The sequence below is a fragment of the Nymphalis io genome, chromosome 25, assembly GCF_905147045.1.
Source record: "Nymphalis io chromosome 25, ilAglIoxx1.1, whole genome shotgun sequence".
Classification (NCBI taxonomy): Eukaryota; Metazoa; Arthropoda; class Insecta; order Lepidoptera; family Nymphalidae; genus Nymphalis; species Nymphalis io.
In genome coordinates this window covers 4,806,455-4,823,475 of record NC_065912.1, presented here as the reverse complement: position 1 = coordinate 4,823,475, position 17,021 = coordinate 4,806,455, and the positions used below count along the sequence as shown (strand labels likewise).

At 31.4% G+C, this 17,021-nt stretch overlaps 1 protein-coding gene across 1 annotated transcript in view; it reads right to left on the bottom strand.

Annotated features, from left to right (window-relative positions):
- LOC126778140 (5-hydroxytryptamine receptor 1-like) overlaps positions 1–16,694 on the bottom strand; it is a 140,798-nt gene extending 124,104 nt beyond the window's left edge. Inside the window, exon 1 of the mRNA XM_050501555.1 lies at positions 16,370–16,694. The gene's annotated coding sequence lies outside the window, so the exon portion shown is untranslated. The remainder of the gene's footprint in view (positions 1–16,369) is intronic.
- Positions 16,695–17,021: the final 327 nt, after the last annotated feature.

Here is a 17,021-nt window from a genome sequence, read left to right as displayed (position 1 = left end):
AAAAAATCAAAATTTTACATAAATCTATCAAAGATATATATCATAACTATGTAAAAACGTTTTAAATATGTAAAATAAATTCAAAATGATTCGTATATTTCTCAATTCTGCAAAAAAGTGTAAGAAAAATTAAAATAAAATATTCAGGAATTTCTCGATAGAAATTTGCATACGTTTGATCTGCATATGTATTTATTATATCTATTCCATTTTTAAATTAAAGTAACATATTGTAAAGGACCCACAGCTGGGCCTCTCCTTAAATATTATAATGGAGTTGATGAAAGTCGAGATGGCCTAGTGGTTAGAACGCGTGAATCTTTACCGATAATCGTGGGTTCAAACCCGGGCAAGCACCACTTAATTATCATGTGCTTAATTTGTGTTTATAAATCATCTCGTGCTTAACGGTGAAGGAAAACATCGTGAGGAAACCTGCATGTGTCTAATTTCATTGAAATTCTGCCACATGTGTATTCTACCAACCCGCATTGGAGCAGCGTGGTGGAATAAGCTCCAAACCTTCTCCTCAAAAGGGAGAGGAGGCCTTAGCCCAGCAGTGGGACATTAACAGGCTGTTACTGTTACTGTACTACTGGAGTTGATGTTTAGTTCTTTACGAATTAACCAATCAAGGGAATTTGAATTTTCAATTGAAATGATCCTTTTTAAGATTTTGAACGTTAAGTGAATTATAAATAAGCTTAGAAACAAAAATCTATTATATTAATGATTCAATGTATTCGGGGACGTGTGGAGTTTGTTAAAAGTAATACTATGACAGTTTTGAATTTATATTTTATATGTATGTTTTACTGGTGGTAGAGCTTTGTGCAAGCTCGTCTGGGTAGGTACCACCCACTCATCAGATATTCTACCGCAAAACAGCAGTACTTATTATTGTTGTGTTCCGGTTTGAAGGTTGAGTGAGCCAGAGTAATTACAGGCACAAGGGACATAAAATCTTAGTTCCCAAGGTTGGTGGCGCATTGGCTATGTAAGCGATGGTTGACATTTCTTACAATGCCAATGTCTAAAGGCGTTTGGTGACCACTTACCATCAGGTGGCCCATATGCTCGTCCGTCTTCCTATTTTATAAAAAAAAAAAAATGTATGAATGCGTTGGACGTTTGTTTTTTATGTGCCTAAATGTATCGTTATCTCTAATTAAGTGTTAAACTTGTGCTGAAGAGGATTTGAAAGTCAATATGAAGCTAGAGCCGAGAGATGAAAGTGGTTAAATACGAGATTTTTAATCTATGGTCCCGAGTTCAAACCCGGGCAATCACCATAGAATTTTGATGTTATTTATTTGTGTTTATATTTAATTAAGTGCTCGGTGGTAAAGGAAAACATTGTGGGGAAACCATCATGTTGCCGATGATGATCACGTGGACTGACCAACCTGAATATGAGCAGTGTGGTGGAATAAGCTTCAACCCTTTTCTTAAAAAGAGAATTCTTAGCCCAGCGGTGGGACATTTACAGGCTGTCACAATATAAAACTTACTATAGTTACTCGTATATCGAGTACATAATAAGCTCGAGTCTTTTAACAGATATTGATTACATTGCATTGAATGTACTCGCTTAAGGTATAATTTTTTTCTCATAAGTGGAGTAAAAGGCACGTATGGCAATTAAAATTAACACAAATTTAAATATTTTTAAGTATGTTATTTGTATAAATTACTCAAACGAAGAATGCTGAAGCCAAAGATATCATAATATCGATCTAGTTATAAAGTTGAATTGTGATATATTAGGTATAGCAAGAAATACAAAAATGTAAAGTAAAACCGACAAAATTGAACAGACGCATTCACGTTGTTGTATAATAATAATCTCCTTGAAACGACTTGCTTGTCAAGTTTTTCCAGAGTTTTAATAGATTATTTATTGTTTGGGGACGACCCACAGGCTTAGACAAGTATTGATGCAGACTAAGGAGCGAGTCTCTTTGCCTTTAAAATACACGGAAAAAAATGATACTATAGTAAAAAGACAATAAGATACCGGATAGTAAAATTTTAAAAAAAATAAGATTCCACACACAAAATAAATAAGATACCACATATGGCCACGACAGCCTAAATACGTTAAAAATATTTGAAGAATTCGGAATTATTACCAAAGGTTGAGATAAAGAATTATTTTTATGTAAATAAAATATAACAGTTTCAATTATATAAAGATAAAACAAAAACATATTAAAAATATTTAAGTCACTGATTTAGATTTCCACTGAAATATTTTCCTTTTGATATAATGTTATTTTGTGAGCATAAAGCAATGTTTTCCAATCTCGTTGCTCAAAATACAAAATAAATAATATAAGATCCTTTGTTCTACACTAGTAATAGCTACAAGTATCAAGTTGAGCCAGGTGCGCGACTTGAGGTCGTTAAAGTTTTCTTTACAAATACTAAATATGATGATCTGATGCGAAAGCTTCTTTAAAATTATATGATTGGAAATCAGAGAGATACACGTCATTGCCAATATACCTACTACTAACTATTTTTCATCATTGTCACTACTAAAGATGTGGTTAGAAGACGAGAATCTTAACCAATTGTTCTAAATTGAAATCCGGGCGAATACCAGTGAATTTTCATGTGATAAAAACATTTTAATATAATAACGAAGGTCTCATGTAAAGCGACAAAATATATAAATGCAGCTCAAATAAAATGTAGATTGTGTTTATAATTCATCTCGTGCTCAACGTTGAAGGAAACCATCGTGAGGAAACCTGCATATTGCTGTAGAAAATGTGCCACGTGTTTCCTTGTTTGTGGAGTATGTTATGTTCCTAGTGCCTGTAGTTAAATAGGCTCACTCGCTCTTCAAACCGGAACACAAAAATACCGCTTGTTGGTGGAAGAATATTTGATGCACAAAGTAAGTAATTCAAAACATTAAACAACACATTTAACTAAATAACATAGAGTTTATTCTTAATTAATAATGAACCGAAGACCATATTAAAGCGAGACATAACTGATAAACTAGACAATGCGGTGAAGTTGTCATATCTTGAATGCCCACGACAAGGGTTTCTGTTTCAAGTATAATGTTTGAGGTTTTGCACTCGGGTATAATTCATACATATATTGTTATAAAATATTAAATCCAAACTATACATTTGTACCGTTTGCAGTTTAAACACTCAGAACTTACAGTGCAAAGAGTTTTATAAAACATTAGTTTTCGCCGCGATTTCGGCGGCTTATGCAGAATGTGTTACGTATGCGATATCTTTTTCTGTACTCAAGACAATACGTATGCAAAATTTCGTGATGGTCGCTTGAATATTTAGGACGTGAAAGTGAATCAAACAAACAAACTCACGTTCGCGTTTATAATATTAGTAAGCATTATTACATTATTAAATCTATTGGTGACCGGCAGCAGGTTCATTTATGAAGAGTATCGGAATGGCAATTCATTGTGAAAATTTTGCTAGCAATCTTCCAATCATTCAACGTGGTGATAATCTGTACAGTAGTTATGTTTAATTTTGATTTGTTTATATATAATTAAATCATCCATTCATATTCGGTGGTAAGTAAGACAAAGTAACACATTCACGTTTGCAATTCTACCACATGTGTCTAGTAACCCGAATTAGAGCATCGTAATGGAATGAACTGCAAATGTTTTGGAAACCGAAATTTCCACACCTTTCCTCATTAGGAAAATTATCTATTACTTGATTCAACTAAGTCTTTAACCTTTATTTCTGTACACACATTCTAATGTGATGATGTAATAAATCATCTTCAAAGTTCAAACACCAATTTTTTAAATCAACATCCAAAAAAATGTTACTTGAACTCACAATTCATCGTTAATTCAGTTAAAACGTCAATAGCGCAATGATTTACCGCCTAGTGATGTAAAAGTCGCAGTCCTAACACAAACTTTGAACTTTATTAGAGGAGTAACGTAATACGATACGAACGGATGGAATACATATACGAATGTTATTAATTCTTTAAAAATGTGAGTTAGATATTGGACAAACAAAATACAGTAAACTTGAATGGGCAAATCAAATATGAATTGTCATATTTACTATTTGTCTATTTATCATTTCCTAACACTCTTATAGAAATAGTAAATAGTAGTAAACAATATTTCCTGTACGCATGAAGTACGTAAGCCCCAGTCAAATAAATCGTTCATGGTTTGTTCTTTTGCTATTTTTTCTGTATCAATAAAAAAAACAATTATTATTATCAATAAATCATGAGCATCGTTGATCAAAATTATTCCAGTTTCACTTCTGCGTTCCGCTATTTATTGAGGAATGCCCGGCAGTTCTCGGTAACCCTCCATAGCACCCTCGACTTTCTTCATTAAATTCTCGATAAATTACGTAATAATAACCGAAATAACTCCTCAATAACAATAATTATTTTGATTTAGTTACTGTAAAACAATTTTTTTAAAGAATATACTCGCATCGAATATTATTATTTCCTATGGACATGTCAGTATTTTGTTTTTTTTTAAGAGGAAAATATTAAAATTCTTTTCATAAATCGTGGTCAACGAGTTCTCGTTAGATCTCACAATATAACATCTTAAGAATTCATGAAGTGGTCTTAGTATGCATACTTGTGAGTGTAGCCTTAGCTTAACCTTAGCCTTCATATTAAAACACCGTACGGTTAGTACGTAACAATAATAAGTACGGTTACAACTAAACTGTGAGTTCCTTACCGTTATATTTTTTGTAATAATATGTAGAAATCAATTCGTGCTGAATTTCTATTTAATTGTGTACTTTATCAAAACTAGTGTCTAATAAGGAGATTTCACATACTTGTTATCTGGGCTCTTGAATGTTTAAATTTTTGATTGAGTTTTTTTTAAGAGCCCGCGTGATTATATTTCCTGAGAGCATCACAGATTGAAATCATATTCGTTAGTTGTATTGAATCTAAGAGATATTGTTCATTTGTTAGTCTATTAGTTATAACTGTTACTTGTTTTTTTTTATATTAGGAACCTTAAGAGCAAATTACGTACTATTTATCAAAACATACAAGTAAACGATTTATAAGTATTAAAGAAACGAAAAATAAAGACTAAATTACAAACAGAGACTCAATATTATAATGATAACAAATTATAAAGAACCTTGATGATGAAAATATCTGATTGATAGATTTATTATTTTGAATTAAAAAATAATGTTAGTACGAGTATTCTAGTCTTTTTATGAATGCATACAATTAGCAACAAATTTATAACTAACCTCAAATAATATATGACTGTTTTTGATAGCAGCAAAAATAATTTGAAAAAGCGATTAGTTATATAACTATATATTAATAACTAACCAATTCATAGAAAACTCATCATAAAAGTCCAATAACACTACTTCAAGACAACTGGTACTCAACATTTCGGGTTAAAATGGACGTAAAAAGCAAAATAACACCCAAAGACGCAGGCCTACAAAATTAGACAAGGTTACAGTCCAATTAAAATATGTATTCTTTTAAAAATAATACATACTTTTTTATCCTACAAAAGCACAAATAGCTTGCCGATAGATTTCATTAAATTTGACCTTAAACTCAAAACCATAAATTTATTGTTCAATATCAAGAGAACCTATTTAATTTTAAATAGCACGTCAAAACGTCCTTCAAAATGTCAGTTATTATTTGAATATTGAAGACGTAAAACTTGTCTTGATCAATTTCATGAATACATAATCAATCATTACATTAGTAATAATAAATAATAAAAGGGGCGATGACGTTTTGTTTCCTGACTCTAAATCTAACATTTCTTACTTTCTTTTAAATGATTATGACGTAAATCTTTTATGACGTAGTACTTAAATGACGAAGAAATAAAGGTAAGTACTCATAAGTAATATTTTTTTTACATAGCATAGGTAGCATACTAGCAAATGGGCCACCTGATGGTAAGTAATCACCAACGCTCATATACATTTGTATTGTGTATGTATATGAATTACGAGAAACACGTCTCGACTTCGTGCAGGTAATTTTAATACAAATTTACACCTCACATTTCTCCACTTAAAATATTTTTTTAGCGTATGCTTACGTTACAAAATAAACCTACGTTCGAAATTTTATCTTAATACACTCAGTAGTTTTGTCTCTACATTAAGAGGCAGGACAAACGATTTTATAAGTATAGAAGAAGATAAACACAACTTAAGCAATTTAATCTCAATGGTACCCCCGGGATTTGAAACCACAATCTTCTCAATGTTGACTATCATGGAGTAAGTAATGAGTTATTTTTAAATAATTATAGAAAAAGGAATAAAAAAAGCCTGTAAATGTCCCACTGCTGTGCTGAGGCCTCCTCTCCTTTGAAGAGAATGTTTTGGAGCGTATTCGACCACACTGCTCCAATGCGGGTTGGTAGAATACACATGTGGCAGAATTTCAGCGAAATTAGACACATACAGGTTTCCTCACGATGTTTTATTTCATCGTCAAGCATGAGATAAATTATAAACACAAATTAAGCAAATGAATATTCAGTGGTACTTACTTGCCCGGGTTTGAACCCACGATCATCGGTTTAGATTCCCGCGTTCTAACCATCTAGACCAACTTGGCCATCTCGGCTCATAAACATAAAATAAAATAAATTGAAATATAATTAATAATAAAAGATTCACTATCTGTTTGTTGCTAACTTGTCGCTGATGTTATTTTTTACTTGAGATTTTGCCGGATATTATGAAAATGTATCTTATTTTAATCAAGATAGTCTCCTCATTATTTAGCATGAACTATCACGTAATAAGAAATAACAAGTACTTTAAAATATTAATAGTCTGGATAATCACCTTAACAATGTCAATACCGAAATCCATACTAAGCTATATTCATTGAAATAAAAAATAGTTTGTTTAAAATACTATTAAATATATAATTTTATTTAATAAATTATCAAATCATATAAAGTTAATATTCTAATCACGAAATAGCACAATCAATAATATTTCATCAAAAATAAAATAAAATACTTCTAAGGTTTACTTGGAAGTTAATATGTTCATATAAAAATACATATGTCATTTTTTAATCTATATCATTTACGAACTTATCAACATATCGTGTCAAGATATATCTCTAAAATCTATGATATCTATTTCAATAATAATATGACAGTGACGTATAGGTATTTCCTTTAAATTCGTGTGCACAAAATTTGCAAGTACGAAAAAATAAGCGACTTATATCTAAAAACAAATGTAAACCAGTATGAACAAACAATAATGTTTGTTTATTACTATTATTTAATCATTAAAGTAAATGTCAAGTATCAACTCATAAAAATATTGTGCAATGATTAGAACACGTGGATTTTAACTAAAGATCGTGGTTTAGAATCCAAGTACCAAAGAGCAGGCACTACTTTTCAGGTGGATAATTTGCGTTTGATTCATCACATGTTCGGCTATTGAGAAGTGAGGAGGTGTGTATCTCCTGTAGGTGAGGAAAATTGCACGAATGGGATGCAAAATCCACCACTGCTTGCTGCTGGACTAAGGCATAGTTTAAGTTATTACAGTTGACTATCATGGCCAAATAAGCTCTAAATCTTTAACTTCTTTGAAAACAACTTTTGCTCAACATTGAGATATTTATGATTAATTAAACCAAAATCATTATTTATTTTTTGACTGACAGTTACCCGAAACGACTGACGTGTGCATGCATCCACACGTCAGTCGTGTAACTGTCAGTTTGGTAACGTTTTTGTAACGTGGTAACTGTCAGTTTTTTTTTTTAAATCCATATTTTAACACAAATATTTTCCTACTTTTACTGTACAATAATAATTTTAGATAATCTTTATAACTAATTTAAAATATTCCACGCAATAAAATTAAATCGTAATATACAGTTCGTTTCCAGTTTATACTGCATTACTCTGGATAACATTGCATTTTGGCTTACGATATTTAAACGGAAAATCTGATAATTTCTTTCTAATTTATTGCAAATTATTTTACCTAATACGTGGAAAATAGGATTTTTCTTGAAATAAAACACAAATGATTTTCTTTTAAGAAAATCGTGTTATGGTATTGACATTTGCAAGTCCGTTTGGTACCAATGTACGAATTACCAATTATTCAACCGCTAAACAAAATTACTTAGTAATTGTAATTGTAGTCTCTGAACGGTGAGTGAGCCAGCGAAATTACAGACGGAGTAAGGAATGGTTAATATTTCTTGGAGCACCAATATTTATATGATGGCCCATTTGCCAGACCGCTTACTGTAAATAAAAAAACTGTAGATATAGCATGATATTACAACATAAAAGTTGACGTTTTTACAATTCCCTATTCAAGCATGTAAAGCCTGATCCTTTATTTGGTCTCTCTCCGGCGTCGGAATGCCGTCCCAACACAATTTGTTTGTAGGAAATTAAAGAGTGCACCTGTTTGTACAAGATTGCACTACAATATCTTCTGTGTTCGCTAGTCTGTCGAGAATAACGACTGTGGTATATATCAGACAAGAACACCTAATTGTAGAAGAAAAATGGTATCCTTATATTACCTAACAGCTAAGCGCTTCGATCGGTTTATTTCATTGTAGCTATTAGTTTCGTTGTAATCTCCCGAGTATTATTTCTGATGGTCGAGTTATCTAATACGGCGAAGATCATATTGACTTTATTATCAGATGTTGAATTTTTCGCTACATTTAGTTTGAACGGAATGTTTATATTTAATATAATAAAAGCAGTAGATATATATTAAATAAAGTATATATTTATTCATCATCAAATGATTTTTTTTACACTTAATAGGCTAGCATTTGACCGTTGACTTGCCTGATGTTAAGTATTGACACGTCCTAGAATGTAGCACGCTTGCCTATAAGAAACCTGTTTACTCTGGATTTGAAGACACCAGCGTTGTACCTATCAGGAGACAATGATACATTCATAATCTAACCATAAGTGAGTGTTTGTATGTTTGTCAAACAAAAACAGCTGGATGGCTTTAGATGTAATTTTGGAATAGATAGATCTTATAATCAAGTCAGATTATTACATGGTCGATGTTTTACATGGTCATTATTAGACTTAACACATAGGCTACCAAACACATGTACCCAAATCGCAAGCGTGCGAAGCCACGACCGAAAACTTGTTTTTAAGAGCGGGGGTATAAAGCAAAACTGCTAATGTTTTATTTGATTTAGTGTAAGTGAATCCAAATTAAAACAAAATATTGTACTACATTATTAAGTTATGCGTGTCATCAAAAAAAAAATTCTCGATAGAAGCTGCATCCAGTGTCAATTCAATCGAATAAATATTGTATAAAATATATTATAAAAAAAGGAAATGTATCGTTTTTATTATAATTATATCTAGAACATACTGTTTCGCCCAGACAGGTTTGCACGTAGCCCAACCGCAAAGTGAGCTTTTGAATACTATCACCCATTTATTATGGCGTAAGGTAATCGATATAGTTATCGATTTCCTTAAACCTCGTTTATCGTGGAAACCGATTCAAAAACCATTCATTCCGGCTGCGTCATTTTATACAATAGTGATTCTATGTACGTAAAAGGTCATACGAATCAATATACCCGTACGAAACAATGTCTTAAGGTCGATTCACATCTACCAGTAATGAAATTAATTAATTAATTAAGTAATTTACTGGTGGTAGGGCTTTGTGCAAGCTCGTCTGGGTAGGTACCACCCACTCATCAGATATTCTACCGCAAAACAGCAATACTTGATATTGTTGTGTTCCGGTTTGAAGGGTGAGTGAGCCAGTGTAATTACAGGCACAAGGGACATAAAATCTTAGTTCCCAAGGTTGATGGCGCATTGGATATGTAAGCGATGGTTGACATTTCTTACAATGCCAATGTCTAAGAGCGTTGGTGACCACTTACCATCAGGTGGCCCATACGCTCGTCCGCCTTACTATTATATAAAAAAAAAAATAAGAAATCGCGATTCAATTTACGCACACAATAAAAAAACTATACCGCTTCAATTTTTAAAAAACACATTTATTTACAAAATTATCTAATATAAGATTAATTTGTCGTTGAAACTAATGCAAGATCTTAATGATAGTTTTCAAAATAATCTTTCTTTTTTTTAACAGATTGTTATGGTAAAGCCACGATATCACATCGAAAGTCCAAAAAATTAAAGTACCTAGCGGGAACGATCTCGACATCAATATAAAATATGTATTAATCTGATATAGAGGTTAGATGTCACTATAAAACTGATAACAACCTAACAGCTTTTTCATCTTAAGGGATTCTAATCTTATTCTATCTCCACCTAACAAGAAATCAAAAATCATTTTTTATATATATTTTAATTTTAAATCATTAAATGTTAAGCTACCACCGGTTCGGAATGTAAATTCTACCCAGGATAACCAGCAAGTAACTTAGTAGCTGTTGATTAAATGTCAGAGTTATGCAAAATGCTTTATCAGATCCCTTTTTTACAGTAGCAAGCGGTATGCAGTATTTATTTAAATACTTTTTGGACCACCATACATTGTGTAGTAGACAAAAGGCACACTTAATGCCTAAGGCATCCTCTACCAGTCAACCTTTAGGCTAGCAGAAATTCGTGAAGGCAGTATGTTGTCTGTTCGTCAATATACACCGTAACAAAACATATAAGACAAAATTTGATATGTATGATAGCGAAAGATGGCGTACGTATAAAAAACCCTTAATAAAAAAAGATAAAAAAACTCATATACTTCATATATATACTTCATATATTTAAGTATAGTATATATCACTATATACTATACTCAAATTCTTTAATTTACATCGTTTTTACAATCAAATTTAACATTTACATCCAAGATAATTACGCCATACTGATATGTTTCTAGCTTAATACAAGATAAGAATATTTACGTCACTTCAACATAAAAAAAGTGAATTTTAAATAAATTCCATTGTTAGCGACTATTATTCAAGCTGTATTTTTACTTAGTTAAATGAATTGTTTATTTAAATACATGTATTATCTTTACACTTATGCGGCGTTTGTTTTAATACTTAACCTTTGAAATATACATAAGGCAAAACACAATCATCCAAGTCAATCAATACAATATACAAGTACAGTTAGAAACAGCCCGTGACTTTGTTCGCATAAATACTTTCTCATTAAAACCTAACAGTAACAGCCTGTTAATGTCCCACTGCTGGGCTAAGGCCTCCTCTCCCTTTTTGAGGAGAAGGTTTAGAGCTTATTCCACCACGCTGCTCCAATGCGGGTTGGTAGAATACACATGTGACATAATTTCAATGAAATAAGACACATACAGGTTTCCTCACGATGTTTTCCTTCACCGTCAAGCACGAGATGAATTATAATCACAAATTAAGCACATGAAAATTCAGCGGTGCTTACCCGGGTTTAAACCCACGATCATCGGTTAAGATTCACGCGTTCTAACCACTAGGCCATCTCGGCTTCATTATAACCTATGTCAACTTAATCACTTTACTTGAAATGAATGAATTTAATCGTTAAACATCACGTTATATACTAAATATTTACAATAAAAAACAACTGATTAATAAAAACCTATAAATAAGCTGTAAAATATTTAAAAAGAAATGAAAATCTATAAAATAACAATTTAACGTTGCAAAGCATTATGACGCAATAAATTGGTCTACCGTTCAGTTTGATGTTGAAACCTCAACGCGGGTTTTCAGCGATAGTCAGATGGTCAAAAGTAATAGTAAAAAAAGCAACATAAAAAAAACTTAAATAAATATACCCATAGTTATTCAAGCAGTAACTTTGCACTCGGTGATAAGGCTTTACGTAAGCCGGTCTGGGTAGGTACCACCTAAACAGCAATAATTTATTATTGCGATCTATGAAGGGTAAGTGAGTCAGTGTAACTACACGAACAAGATATAACATCTTAGTATCCAAGGTAGATAGCGCATTGGTTATATAAGGAATGGTTAATATTTCCTACAGTGCTTAAGTATATGAGCGGTGCGGGCCAATTACACGTTAGGCTATTTGCACGTCCGTCTACCAATATCATAAAAAAAATCATATTCGTAGCCGTAAATAATATTAAATTCGTTTGAGATAACTCATACATCTTTTTTGTGAATAATGAGCAAATGGGAAAGTAAACTAGGGACACAGACAATACCATTGCACTATACACCACTTGTTACAAATGCGCTGATGAAGATATCTCTTGTACTTCTTACTCTAGCGCATTCACCTATCAAAGTACAACACATTAATACATAATATGGCCCTATCAGATGGCCTGACACAAAGCCCGACCGAGAGAATTAGTAAAATAAATCCAAAATTGCTAGCAATTTACCATATTATACAAGACTGTTGGAATTAATTAGAATTAATAATATCGTCTAGTATAGCGACAGCGCTGACGGCGCTGCTTCGGTACATGATATTTAAATTTGTATGTGTGTATAATTTCTTGCCGGTTCTTTTTGGTAATCTACATACCGAACCGTTAGCTTTATATCTATATTCATATTATAAATACGAAAGTAACTCTATCTGTAACGCTTTCACAGCTAAACCGCTCAACCGATTTTGATAAAATTTAGTGTGAAGCAAGTTTGGCCCTCGAGGAAGGACATAGGCTATTATTAGCCCCATAAACATGGTCGAATCTGCGGGCGAAAACTAGTATAAAATAAAAATAAATAACTTTTGAATAAGATTCATTTGTCCTCCCGGAGAAATAAAAAAAAAATGATGTTTATGCCAAATAAGAACTGCCTGTAATTTTAAAAATTGTTAAGAACGCATTATCTGCTTCAAACCACTTAATGTACATAAACGTAGACAAAAGATAAACATCGGACAGAAACGCTTTATTACGAATGAGATAAATGTAAATATCATAATAAAATAAATTTTATAATTTCATCTGAAACACAATTAACTTTTGTTAGTAATTGTAATTATAAATGAGTGACAGAAAATTAAAAGGAATTAAGAATATTAACAATGTACATTTTTTTAATTTATAGCTATTACATAGGATGCGTATTATTCTACATATACATAGGGATGCTACTATATTTACTGGTGATAGGGCTTTGTGCAGGCTCGTCTGGGTAGGTACCACCCACTCATCAGATATTCTACCGCAAAACAGCAGTACTTGATATTGTTGTGTTCCGGTTTAAAGGGTGAGTGAGCCAGTGTAATTACAGGCACAAGGGACATAAAATCTCAGTTCCCAAGGTTGGTGGCGCATTGGCTATGTGGGCGATGGTTGATATTTCTTACTATGACAATGTCTATGGGCGTTGGTGACCACTTACCATCAGGTGGCCCATATGCTCGTCCGGCTTCCTATTCAATAAAAAAAGGATGCTCCGTGATTTCACCAGCGTTACATTTAGATAACACACGATCGTTTCTAATAATATCCTGGGACATTTTTGCAGTTTGATATATTGGTAGACGTGGCCAGAAATTGTAATTCTTAACCGAGGATTGCGGGCTGGTCGAAATCTGGTCAAGCAACTCTGAATTTTCATGAGATTAATCTATGTTTATAATTCGAGTGATTGGTGGTGAAGGAAATATTATGAGGTAACCTGCATGTGTAGGTGAAATTCTATTACATGTGTATCCATCCATCCGCATTGGAGCAGCGTGGTGGAATAATATTGAAACACAGGAAAAAAAACATAGGGTACCTAACATGTGGGGGGACATGTGGTTGAAGCCGCGTGCGGAAAATAGTATTAAAAAATGTCATTGTTCCACGTTGGTTATATAAATTGTAGTAGAACAGTTGGGTGAAGGAAACCTTGTTGGCAATGACTAATTAAAACTGACGACATTGGATGAAAATAAATCTTTTCTAGAGATCTTATCATTGTAGTGAAACATTTTAGTATACTTATTTTCGCTAACAACGAATTAATTTTTAGAAAATAATTTCACAATTGTCAGATATGATAGAAACTTTTTTAATACCTGTATAAAAAATGTACTGTTAAAGTACCCTAGCTTATTATTATTATTTACTGATAGCCTTGCATAGTTCCTGCTCATCATCAATATGTATAAATATAGTACATAATTGAGTGTGTAATATTGTTTCGTCGTTAAACTAAATAACTAAGCCCATTTTCATATTATTTATTAAAAAAATAACGAAATCAACAAATCAGTAATTAAAAAATATAGTAAAATTAGTAATTATAAAATAGTAGTAGAATTAACAAATTAGAACAAAAGAGGTCTTATAGCTTCTGTGAGTTATTTCACTACGTTCTTTACTTTTTTTAATAAAGATCTAAATTTTTACATTGTATGTGTGCGTTTAAAATAAAAAAATATTTTTTCGCTTATTTTTTATTTCGTCACATTCGCAATGTTCTTAAATATTTTTTACCTAACGATGGTTTACATGGTCATTATTCAAGAATAATATTGCAAGCTAATGTAGTTTACGTCCTAATAGAACTATTCATAATACTTCAACTAGCAAATATAATTATATTAACATGTAACCTTATAACATTAGGTTACAACATATAATACAATATAATAAGCATTCAAGATAATCGTATTCAGTAGCTAAAATGATTTTGAGTTGATAATTTTTTAGGCGAATGAGATAACATTATAACATATGTATGAATGAATTGAAATTAATGTATTCCGACATTAAAAACATTACAAATCTTATCAAAGATTATCAAAATAAGTACGTACACATATACAGGACTTTGTACAGATAAGAAATATTTTTGCACTTGAAATAAGAAGTAATCAATTGTTTTGATAGCATCGATAAATTAAATACGAATAGTTTTTCGATGTTTTTATGAAAATAAACATATTATGTTTTGTCATTCAATTACAGAAACTAATTTTTTCTTCTAAATTTGAAATAATTTCTCGTCACAGGACCTGCAATACACGTTTCTCATTGTTTTGATAATTTTACATTCCTTGGATATGGAATCCACGGAATTATTTATCGACAGAATTATTTCTGATTATAAGATAAGATTGGTTTAGTGTAGTTATATATTTACCACCTTATAGTCAAGGGCGATAATTAAAAAGTGAAAAACAGAATTATGTGAAATCTTAGCCATCTAGTTATATCTTTTTTATGTTTTAGGTAGAGGGACGGGCAAATGGGTCACCTCATGGAAAACGATAACCACCGCCCATATATATACATTGGCGAGGTGAGAAATAATAACCATTCCTCCATTCCTTAACTCGCCAATGCACCGCCACCAACCTTGCGAACTGAGATATTATGTCCCTTGTGCCTGTAGTTACACTGGCTTACTAACCCCGGAACGCAACAATAATAAGTATTGCTGCTTAGCTGTAGAATATCTGATGAGTGGGTGGTACCTACCCAAACGGGCCTGCACAAAGCCCTACTACCACCAGGTATTCGAATTAAAAAAAACTATACTAAAAACTATAACACATAATTCTTGAGTAAAAGGTTTTAATATCGCAGATTATTATATCGACGCTATCATCGATTCGTATGAATATTTCGTGACTTTTTATCTTGTTCTCGAATATAAGAAAATGATTGCATGAATGAAACATGAGTTATTTAGATAAATATTTGATAAATTCTTTTTTTTTATACAAATATCACACTTCCTGTTTTACATTGAAGACAATATTCCAAGAGTTTTTAAAATATGTTATTAATAACATAAGTTTTGGTTGACCCGGAAGACAAAAAAATTAACCACTATAAAATGGTATGAAGCAACTATCTAATATAATTGTTACTAAATAAGCAATTGTTGTCTGTACAACAATGACTATTACAAATATATATATATTTTATTTAATATATTATATCACAAGCAAAACTTGTTAGCATTTATTCAACGTATCATACGTTCAATATTTACAGTATAAATTACTTTATGTATATTTTATTAGATAAGTATATATGTACTGGACTGGTAATTTACGTATTTCTTTGTCGATTCAGTGTGTGTCGTATTCCTAAGAGATTTTTTTTTATATTGCAATCAAATAATGAGCCAAAGTCTAATTTATATTGTGTAGGAAGTAATCATTTATGAACGAATTTATAAATTAAATTATATTTAATACTGATTTTTATTTATCTTTTTTTACGTATTTTTTATTAATGTATTAAAATTTACTTTTACATATTTAAAATATATATTAATAATTATATTAAAAGTTCACAATAACCTATACATTGAATGAGTATTGTAAGTAAAATACAACGATGAAAACTTTTTCCATATTAATTAAATAATTGAGAGCCACACTTACAATTTATTTTTTAAGCTGTACCGTCGACTTTGTATTCACCTTCTTGTCCAGTTGTCTTAAAAACTGCTTAAAATCCAATTCACATAATTATCTCCTACAACTTGAACTAAGTTTAAAATTTATTATAAACTTATTTTTTTCTACAAAGTTAAATTCAAGTTCAAAAAAACAATTCCAAATATAAGTCACAATTTATTAACCACCACAACACTTCACTAATATATACAATATATTTATAAGGGCCATTTCATTATAAATCTTCGTGTTTTCGCTTGCATAGCGAATGGTTTAATACGAGTGACACGGACGTCCATCGAACTTGGAATTCGCGTACCAACTGCCGCCTGTCGGTTCGGCATTCGGCAGCTAGCTGCTAGGTCAGCGCTCAGCGCGCACCTGTAGCTCGGCTTCAGTTATCGCTATTTTAAAAATCGAATTCTTTTTTTTTTTTTAATTTAGTCACTATTTGACTCTCAGGGAAATGATTACTTAAACTAATTTGAATGTTTATATTTTTTTTGTACATATAAATTATTTTTGCAGTGCTGTTATTTCTTTTAAGATACCTTTTAAAAATATATATATCAATATATAAATTATACAGCTAAAATTAATATAATAATAATTATCTAATATAATAATAATTTATTAT